Source organism: Macaca thibetana, unplaced genomic scaffold (genome assembly GCF_024542745.1).
Source record: "Macaca thibetana thibetana isolate TM-01 unplaced genomic scaffold, ASM2454274v1 unplaced_scaffolds208, whole genome shotgun sequence".
NCBI lineage: Eukaryota > Metazoa > Chordata > Mammalia > Primates > Cercopithecidae > Macaca > Macaca thibetana.
In genome coordinates, this window is record NW_026088997.1 from 9083 (window position 1) to 16498 (window position 7416).

Consider the following 7416-nt stretch of genomic DNA (forward strand, 5'->3'; position numbering starts at 1 on the left):
CACTAAGGCCCCACACGGACCAGGCCCCTGGTATACTGTATAGGCCCCACCAACCAGTTTTTCATTGTTCATCTTCCAACCGATCAGGCCCCACTAATAAGACCCCCTCTGACCAGGTCCCCACTGACCAGGCTTCCAATGACTAGGTCGCCAGGTCCCCACCGATGAGAACTTTACTGAGGAGAACACCACTAACCAGGCCCCTGCTGATCAGGTACCAACTGACTAGGTCCTAACGACCAGGTCATTTCTGACCATGGTCTACCCACTCGGCCCCTGAGCAGTGCAGCTTAAAGTCTCATTACAATGTCCCCTCTAGCCCACAGACCCTCCCTCCCTGCATGCATGCCCAGGGGTCAGGCCCTGGGGGTTTTCTTGGGACAAGGCCTCTCCTCCAAGACACAGGGAGAGACAGTCAGCCTCAGGTTCCAGGTAGCCAGCTTCACACTCATCCCCCAAGGCCCGCAGGGTTCATCTCAAAGGAGATAGTGAGGTGGCCTGGCACAGCCTGGAAACCCCATCTACCTTACTCCTGAGTGTCAGAGTGGGAGGAAGGGAGGGACATTTGGCAGACGAGACACCCTGTGCTGCTGGGTCTCCCAGGGCCCTTCCCGCAGAGCCCGATCTAGAGACACAGCACAGAGGCTGCAGGGAGACTAACCCAGAACCCTTGAGGCTGAGCCAGGGACCACATGAGGACTGTCCCCAGACAGCCAGAAGGCCCTTTGCTAGTTTCTTGGTACCTCAGTGGATGCAGCAGCTGTTCTTCTGTTGGGGACCAGTGAGCACATGCTGGGGAGGGCTCGCCTGTGCTTCCTCAGTGGCTCCACCTCTGCTTCTAAGAAAAATCACTCATTCCAGGGCTGAGGCAGAGAAAACACAAGATTATCTTAGAACATTTTGTGCCAGACAGTAAAAAAGTGCTGACAGAGTAACAGGCACAAACCAAAAAGACATAAAGTCAGCTTGGAATGTCTACCACTGGCCTAATCTTGGGGAATTGGAGCACCAGAAACATGAGCTTTCCCTTCTCCCTTATTTATTGGTTTTATTTCTCCATGTAGAACAAATAAGAGAATCAGAAAATAATCACCTGGCAACCACTGGAGTAGTAATTGTTCAAACACAAGTCATCCATGAAATGCCAAATCTAGTGTGTTTTGAGGAGTAACCAGATATTTACAGAGCCTCAGATCATCACCACACAAAATACGGTTCAACTACAAAAAGAAAATCATAACATTAGCATGGACAAGCCTGGCAGGTACTCCTTAGGTCTCCTAAGTAATACAGACTGTGACATGCAAATAAGTCTTCGATGACCTTTACTAAAGAATCAATGATGACTTGGTTGTTTGGCTGTTTAAACAGCTGACATTTGGGCAATCTGAGTATGTCAAACTCAGTAATACTGGTTTTCATCTGCAAAATCCACTTAAAACTGAAGGAGACTGAAAAACAACATTTAAAATACCCTATAAATTATCTTCATACATATGATACTAAAATATCCTACTTCAGTAAAGATTGTGATGTTGTGCATTTTATGACAAACAATTAAAATGTTGTGTAAATAGCCCAGTAATAAAGTTTCATAATCTTTTAAATCATAAAATTTGTCCTTGAGATTTTACGGTTAAATATTCTCTTGATTAGATGTGGCTTACCAGTGGATTCCATAGAAGAAAGTAGACGGGTGAAAGTGTCCAACACAGCAACAGCTGGAAAGAAAAATGCAGAATTATGTTCTTTACCTAAAACACTTCGGTTAACTCAGTGTGATTTTAAAAACTAAGGAGTTGAGAACTTTATCAGAGTTAATAAGAATGAGAAATATGGGCCGGGCGCGGTGGCTCAAGCCTGTAATCCCAGCACTTTGGGAGGCCGAGACGGGCGGATCACGAGATCAGGAGATCGAGACCATGCTGGTTAACACGGTGAAACCCCGTCTCTACTAAAAAATACAAAAAATTAGCCGGGTGAGGTGGCGGGCGCCTGTAGTCCCAGCTACTCGGGAGGCTGAGGCAGGAGAATGGCGTGAACCCGGGAGGCGGAGCTTGCAGTGAGCTGAGATCCGGCCACTGCACTCCAGCCTGGGTGACAGCGCGAGACTCCGTCTCAAAAAAAAAAAAAAAAAAAAAAAAGAATGAGAAATATGTATGTACATTTACAATACAAAATTACTATTAAATAATTTACACATGGCATTAACTCTAATTGTGTTTAAATATCAGAGCTTTTTCATTCTTCATTCATCTACCCAACAGACACGTGCTAAGATTCTAGAACCAGCACTAGAATTTCAAGATGAAGATGGTATGGTCCACCTCCCAACAGTCATAAGCTATACCCTAAAAAAACAGACAAGACAATGCCCATATAGAATCATGGATACATGAGAGGTATACAGCAGGGCACTACTGGAACACACAGAAGGGTCATCTATCCCACTTTTAGGTCAATATCATGGGCTTTCTGGTGGAAGATACAATATATAATATACCTGAAGGACAAGGAAAAGCTCATCAGAGAGAAGGAAGAGGTGCAGGCAAAGAGCCTGAGGTGAGGAAGAGCCCTGCAGAGTTCTGCTCCATCCAGTTTGGCGCTAGAGCAAAGGGCAGAGTGCAGTAAGTGGTGAGAGACAAGGTTGAGTAACTTGACAGGAATCACATTGACGTGGGTGTTTTTATTTCATGGTGAAAAAGTTGGAACTTTTCCTGAGAACAGACGTAAGCCAATGACACAGTAAATGACAGGAGATTTAAAATGTCACCTGTCAAGTGACTGCCTACAAAGGGTTATTGCTCAGCTAAGTATTTCTGAGTGAGTATGAGGTCTGTTGGCCTTCAATCTCTACCAAAACCCTGAGAACTTGATGATGCCTTTGTTTTCTGAGAATCGTTTCAGGGTGCTGGCTGACAGTTCCATGAGGATGGCAAAACTTAACAAAGTGTAGAGCCAGTGAAAAAGAGATGCATAGACTTCTTGGGAATTTTTGAAGCTATGGGATGTGATGAATTTATGGTGCACAAGGACAGTCTTCTCTGTGGAAGTTTTTGTTTTCACATCTTTCATTAGATGTGCGTGAGAGAAAAAAACGTGGTATCTACCAACCCAACAATGAAAAGGAATGCCATTTGTTATTAAATTTTATTTCTAAAATAAACCTAAATTTAAGGAATAAATTTTGGCAACATACTTCTCTTTGTTTCTCTATTTGTTCTACACAGTCCGGCTCCATCTAAAATAAGTGAAAATAATAATAACGTTTAAGTTAAACAAGAAACATTATCATGAAAATAATATATCACTTACAAATTGTGGCCTTTAGTATTTTTAGTGACTAGACATAACTTGAAGTTGGCTTCAAAAGAAAAATAATCACATACATAAAGTAAATTTTCTTATTTTAGATAACAGAGAATGTATCTGTGTAATGCTGCTTAGAGTAATTGGACAAAAATACAGTTAATATTGGTCTATTGCATATACATGATTTTAGAAAGGTGGTGTTTATTAGTACAAAGGTTAAACAATGGCCAGGCGTGGTGGCTCATGCCTGGAATCCCAGGATTTGGAGAGGCCAAGGCGGGAAGATCACGCGGTCAGGTGATTGAGACCATCCTGGCCAACATGAGGAAACCTAGTCTCTACTAAAAATACAAAAATCAGCTGGGTGTGGTGGCACACATCTATAGTCCCAGCTACTTGGGAGGCTAAGGCAGGAAAATTGCTTGAAGCCAGGGATTGGAGGTTGCAGTGAGCCAATATTGTACCACGGCAACAGAGTGAGACCCTGTCTCAATAAAGAAGAAAAAAAAAAAATTAAAGTCATCTTTTACAATGAATGCATTTCTTTGAAATTCTTAGCAAAACTCTGCCCTTTATAAAAGTTTAATCCGTTTTTTTACTCCAATAAATTTTATCTTAAAAAGAAATTTCTATTCTCTACTTACACTAAACTTTTTTTACGGTAAATTTTTCTTTCTTTTTTTTTTTTTTTCCTAGTTTGTATTCTCAATTAAAGTGGTACCTGAGGAGGTTTTTCCAAAGGTATATTGAGGCATGCCAAGATTTGGAGTACAACTGAACCCATCACACAGGTAGTGAGCATATGACCCAGTAAGTAACCCTGGCCCACTCTGTCCCTCCCCGTTCTTATTTCTCAGTGTCTATTATTCCCATGTTTATGATAATGTGCACCCAATGTGTAGCTCCCACATGAGTGAAAGCAGGAGATATCTGGTTTCTGTTTCTGTGTTAGTTTGATTAGGGTAGTAGATTCCAGCCGTATCCACGTTGCTGCAAAGGACCTGATTTTGTTATTTTCATGGCTGCAAAGTATTCCATTGTATATACGGAATTCTCAGCTACTTGGGAGGCTGAGGCAGGAAAATCGCTTGAACCTGGGAGGTGGAGGTTGCAGTGAGCCGAGATGGTGCCACGACACTCCAGCCTGGACAACAGAGGGAGACACTGTATTAAAAGAAAAGAAAAGAAAAGAAAAAGGTGGTAGTATGCACCACAACTAAACTAGAATTAATTAGAGAGTAAGCCAAAGCATCTCAAGGTATATCGTCAGTTATTAGGCAATAACATGCAATTTCTAAAACCTAACTTAAATGCAGCTTTTAAAGACATTTTAAATGTGTCAGTTTAGTCACATGTATTGAATAAAGTTAGCAAATGGGTATCTCTTGAAAATGAGAGCTCCAGGGAATTAAAAAATGTAAAGTTTCCATTTCCTTTTTGTGTTAATATAGCTAATTATGATCTTTACTTAACATGCATAAGTCAACAGAACAACTTAGTATTTTACCAAATTACAAAGAATTATATTAGAGAAATGAAAGCCAAAAGAGAAACGGTCATATAACTAGCCTCAGTCAAGTAGTTCTTGCAGTTATTTGAAGTCTATTGGTTTGAAGTAGGAATTCTGATGGGCATCTGGGGAATATATTTTCTGTTGAGTCCTATAGTAGTAAGATTTCCAACACAAGATGACTCTGGGTCTCACCTTGTAGGAAGAGTGCTGAGAAAATTTTTCATCCGCTCTTTCTCCATAAGGAGCTTGGTGCTGATCATTGCTATTTTCTTATTCGATCTGTAAAGATAGCAAGACAAATGCTTAGTATTTCATTTTTCCTTAAATGATTCTTAATGACTTGCAGTTTTTAAAACGTTGCCCTGAGAGTAAACCAAAGTACCCACTAAACGGTGTTTTCACACCGAAGATGTGTGACAGCATATCTGTTGTACGCAATTATAATTGTAAAATCATTCTAAAGAAGCACCCGTGTTTCTAAGGTAATTTATACTGAACAAGCAGTTCAAACAAAGTAGACAGGGGAGAGAAACGGCTGTCAGTGATGCACAGCTCACCAGGTGAAACTTGCTGCCTTCTAAAATGGCTCCACTTGTGACATTCTAAAGATTCCATTAGAAATACTTGTATTTAAAGGGTAACTATGCGGGAAAATGAATATGTTGATTTGCTTGAGTATAAGAACCACTTCACTGGAAATAATTATATCAAAACATCATGTTGTACTCCTTAATGTAGGTTAAGAAAACTAAAATGAACAAAAAAAATCTAGGAATAGTTGTGTTTAGTATAGAAATTTTAGGTTTCACCCTTGCACATTTCACCCATTATCTAGGAATAATTAAGCATCTGGCACTGAGGAAGAACTCAGAGCAACAGCTCCTCGGGGAGAACTAGATGGTGTGGTTGGGGATAAAAAGAACTAAAGCAGCGCTGAAGGCAATTAGCCCCCAGCACTGTGACCAAGGCACTGGAGTGGGGGCTTGTTCTTTCTGCCTTCCACACAAATCTTCAGGCTGAACAAGGTGTTACTTTTTAGCCACTTTGTGAATTACACTTCTTTAAATTCCTTGATAATGATTCCCTATTTCACAAGGATGCCTTTCTGTAACACCTTGAAAATGTTACACAAATAGTCTTTCTTGAGATACCCTCTATTGATAATACTAAAAATCACAATTAAAAACGATTGTGCCCAGAGTAGCAGTACCACTCGACACTTTGGGTGTAGGTTGTGATCTACTGAAAAATAAATTAAACTCATTAATCTTTCTATTTAGGGAAACTCTGACAAGTAATTTTATAACAAGATCACTTTACGAATTATAAAACTTCAAAAATAGTGACAAAAACTAACAGATCAGATTAACTACATGAGATTTTTCAGGGGAAAAAAGTCATACAGAAGCAAAAAAAAAAAAAAAAAAAATAGAAATAGGACAGAAATTATCCTTGACTAATATTTTAAAGGTAACATTATTTACTAACATTATTTTCCAAAATTACATTATCAAATTAGCATTCACTTCCTACTAATCTCCTGAAGCCATCTCACTAAAAATTACGTTTTCAAAACAAATTAATGAGCTTAGTTCATTTCCTACAAGTGTATGTTTTGACTTACTTCGTTATTTTTTTTTGACATGGAATTGTTAGCTTTCAATGCTGCTGCAAAGGCTTCCTTATATTCTTCCAATTCGGTTGTAACCTCTTCATAAGCAGTTTTCATTTCGGAGAATTTACACTCCACATCTTTAAGTGTGAGTTCCTTCTTATTTAGTGAAGCCATGTTATCCTTGCTTAACTGCTCCAATTGTTTTTCATATTGTGCTTGTGTCTAAAACAAATGAAAAGAATACACTTTTAAAACAATTATAACCTAATTACCATATGCTTTTTGCCTTTCATTTTGAGTCAGTGATTCAAAGAACAATTTTGAATATGTTAAAAAAAGAGGTTGAAGCTTAACATATTTATCAGCATTATCAAGAAAACTAATAACTGAATTCAGAATTAAGTCTGATTTATACAAATTTGCAATCATAATTATGTTACTGTTAATGTAATCTGGTCATACAAAAAGTAATAGAATCCATTCATAATTTTAAAAAGTGATCAAAGAACATTGTAGCTTAAGACCAATTCAAAAGTATCACATAATTTCTAAATCACAATTTTTTCTTATGCCAACTGGTCTTAATCATCAAATGACTCCATAGTGAGAATCATTACTCTGAAAGATTGATCTTGTTATAATAATAATGGAAATTTAAATATTTAAAAGAAAAAACAGATGCCATTTTTTTCTAGAACTCTACAAAGCAAATTGCTACAAGAGAGGCAGAAGAAACACAACATATACATATCCAAAATACAGTTTGCAGTGAAATAAATGAAAGCACATTACAGATAAACTTATCTGATTTAAATAACTAACCTGTAAATGGATTTCTTCTAATTTTTCTATTGCCTGCATTGCCTTTTCACCTAGCTCCGATTTATATTCTTGTACTTTGCCATGTTCTACCATATTGTTTTCCATATGCGTCTTAAGATTTAATATTTGTTCTTTCAACATCTTTTTATCCTCC

The 7416-nt window shown here is 38.6% G+C and overlaps 1 long non-coding RNA gene across 1 annotated transcript; it reads right to left on the reverse strand.

Annotated features, from left to right (window-relative positions):
• Window positions 1-462: 462 nt before the first annotated feature.
• Window positions 463-7299, reverse strand: LOC126947376 (uncharacterized). Its single transcript, XR_007723049.1, has 8 exons — window positions 7263-7299; window positions 6450-6662; window positions 5018-5104; window positions 4314-4456; window positions 3200-3241; window positions 1668-1721; window positions 1094-1220; window positions 463-863 (listed from the first exon to the last, which is right to left on the reverse strand). It is a non-coding gene; the product is annotated as an uncharacterized LOC126947376 (long non-coding RNA).
• Between the last annotated feature and the right edge of the window lie 117 nt (window positions 7300-7416).